Here is a 3,782-nt window from a genome sequence, read left to right as displayed (position 1 = left end):
CATCCACTGAGCCTTGGCCTAACATGTTCGTGTTCTTGTTCGTGTTCGTATTAGTCACAACCAACTCTATTCCTTTAAAAACATGTCATCGTATTCATCACTTATAAAATTCATGCATACACGTAATATTCTTAAAACCAAGTATGCAACGTATTTTTCGTATTTTCATAAAATTCATGTTCATAATAACATATACATTTTAAACATGAAATTTTAGTGTTTAGGACGCTGCTAGGACCGCAAACTCGACCCAGTGCAAAATGACCATTTTGCCCCTGGAAACCCTAATTGACCATTTTACTCTTGTACATCAAAATTTCGTCCCTAAGCCAACCTAACCTAGTAAAACACCTCGAAACAAAATTATAATCATTTCCTAGACGTAACCTCGAGCTCATTCTGCAACTTTTACGATTTGTTTTAAAACTTGGATCGGGGTCCCGTTTTTAACCCGAATCAATCCGAAACTTTCTCAAATTTTAACCGCAACTTAATCACACCCTACCAGCCCCTAAGAAACCATATTCCAACTATTTTGAAACCCCTAATCTTGGCTGCAACCTGCTGGAAAAATCTGGACGTATAACCTTAACCCTAGTGGCACCGCCGAGCCAAATCATCGACTCTACACCTAACTGACATGGACCAGCCCCAAAGACCAACCCTACTCACGCCTACTGACCATGCACCCAACCATACGTGAATCACCTGAAAACAAGCCAAACCCTACCCTACTCGACTCTTGCGCCTAGATCTACTCCTAGGCCATGATCAGCCATGGTTGAGCCATCCTGGACCACGACTCAGACCCCTTAGGGTATGCACCATGGATTGGTTCAACTCCATTACAGTCGGTCTCCTTCCCATAGCTCGATCTATTCCATCCATCAATATATCCCTAGATCTGATCGGCCCCTTCATCTTGACATGGTCTGATGCACACTCAGCCTTAGTCACCCTAGATCTTGACGTGTATAGCATCTTGGAGCCTATATCTAGCAAACCCTTTCACAAAATCCATTGTAAAACGTGAGTACATGTCAAACATATGCATATTTCGTGAAAAAACCATGCAAAACCGATGCGACATAATATATCTAAGAATTTCTCATGCATAAACACACAATTAAGCATATAATGATGTGAATGATGAGAAAAACGAGATTTAGGGCGTGTCTTTACGTATTTACTCTCAAAACCTTTGAGATAATTGCGTAGAACGTGCATCTGAGAGATGGGGAAGGAGTTCTTAGAAAAAAGCTTGGGAAAACTGATGGCTTGCTGCTGGAGTATTTTTGAAAATGTTCTGCTGAAGTTGGGAGAGGAGCGCCCGAATATTAGGGTAGGAGGGTTAGGGTTAGGTGGTAGGTTTCAGTATAATAATTAATGTATAATGGGCTCTTAGTTAAAATAATGAGGTTAAAATGATTTTAGGTTCATTATGAAATAAAATAGTCCCATCAAACCCAAAAACACTCCCGAAAAATATTTCGTTTAGGTACGTTTTTGAAAAAATTGCATGAACCATCAAAATGTCCCCCGACTTGCTAAATTTTGTGTACATGTTTAAAATATGATTCGATGAGTAAAAATACCATAAAAAGCCCATTTTCGAAAATCACTCTTAATTACATCATATATTAAATAATTAAAAATAATTATTAAATAATTAAAAATATTTTTCCTTAATTATCTTCGGTCTCTATTCTTTGTTCGAGAGCGAAATACTACTAAAAGTCCTAATACATGAAACCTTAATAAACCATGGAATAAAACGCCTATCCATGCAAATATCATGCATTTAAAGCATTAAAATAATTAAACACATATTTGTTAAAAAAACCTAGATTGCATGCATTCAGTTTACGTAGTTCAAATTTTTTATACCTTACAATTCCGACGCATTATCATACCACACAAATGCGTAGGAGGATATCCAAAATCTAGATGGTGATCATACGATAAAATATTTTGTCCAGAAAGACGTTCCAATGAATAAAGATGAAGAGTACTATGTTTCCAAGATTATATTGAGTGATATGGATAACTCGGGGGGAAAAAGTGAAAATGATATGTTGTTTAATCAATGAAAAAAGAAAAATAGCAAAAGAGACAAAAAAAAAATGAAAGAGGAATATGAAAAATATTGGATTATCAAATAAATGATATTTGAGGTAAAATACTCATGTTCAAAGTGAAAAATAAAGAATTCCCTCACAAAAACCACAAAAAAATGTTGGATGCCTAGGGATAAGATTTTTGAGGTGAAGGATATGTCAATAGAAAGTTCAAGCACATGAAATCATTTTAATGAAAAGATAAATACAATATATGGCATGGGAAATTTGATAAACGATGAGGGATTCTTGGCCTCAAAGATAAGAAACTAACAATACATCGAATCATCATCCTTAAAAGGTCAAGAGAATCAACTTAGATCGAAAATTAAAGCTCAATGTGGAAAATCTCCACTATATAGGTCGAGGAATCAGAATCATTCTCGAGTCAGTAATCAAGGAATTAACAATTTTCCTACTCAAATGATTAATTCAAGGATCATGAAATTCATACAACCTCCTAAGTCAATGAAAAAATAAGAATGACAGGTGGTAGAATACCATAAATTTAAAATACGACTAACTAAAAATCAAAGGGGAAGGTTGTTGCTGCAAAAGGCAGAAAATATTAAGGAAATTGCAAGTCGATCAGGTGTTCATATTGAAGTTATTTTCTTGGTTTCATCACTTTTCTTACACGGTCTTGAACCTCCTAAACGATGACCTTTATTTGGTGTCATAATATGCTGGTAGCGGCATGTGTTCATATGACAAAAAGGCTAGAGGTGGAGTCTTGGCTTTGAGATTCGAAAAATTGGCTATTTTTGCATTAAGGAAAATTTTTCGATTGTATTGTTGACTTAGAGATTATGCTAAAATTATTTCTTTTTTTTTTTTTGTAATATCGTGGGAGTTGCAGTGAATTACTCAAGCTTATGAAATGAAAGCTTATCAAAATGTGAAGGTTCCAACCAATGATTTAAAAGTGAAAATCCATTTTATCAAGTGCAAAGAAATTGGTTATGAATTAATTACACGCTCCATGAGGCTAATAGCAAAAGCAAATATCCAGGCATGAATTCTTTAATAAATTGTTGGCTTTCATTATATATATAATCTCTTGCCAAACTTTAAACCAACAAGTATGGAATACACAAGCTTCATTTATATCCCAGGCAATGTATCAACCACCTTACAAGAAAGTGGGTGAAGACATGTTGAAATTTAAGTTGCATACATGCCATGGAAAATGAGAAAGACAAGAAGTTTTCTTGTTCCCATGAGTTTTGCGGCTGGACATGGGAGAGGAAGACTTCGTGGTGGTAATGTTGTGGGCTACAACAAGAGATGTGGCAGTGCGATGTCTTGCTAATGGGCGGAGGAATGGATCAATGAATAGAAAGGAAGGCGAGAGTGTAGGAAGAAGAATATAACTTAAGGAAAATCTTGGAGCTTGAAGGGTTTGAAAAGAAAGCATGATAAGATAAAAGTTGTGTTAATTTGATTCTAGCAAGTGGATATAGAGGAGGAGAACCTAGATATTAAGTTTCTCCTTCCTCCAGCTTTGAGATTTGGAATTTGAGCCCCTATGTAAATTGAAGAGAAGTGGAGAATCCATCAACCAAAAAAAAAAAGAACTATTATATAAATAGTCAAATTGTCTCATCAGCCAAATTGGCTAGGGAGAATTTGTTAGGCTAACTTCTGCCTCCCCAAATAAAATTA

The sequence above is a fragment of the Primulina tabacum genome, chromosome 14 (genome assembly GCF_025594145.1).
Source record: "Primulina tabacum isolate GXHZ01 chromosome 14, ASM2559414v2, whole genome shotgun sequence".
NCBI lineage: Eukaryota > Viridiplantae > Streptophyta > Magnoliopsida > Lamiales > Gesneriaceae > Primulina > Primulina tabacum.
Note: the sequence above shows the minus strand (reverse complement) of the source record.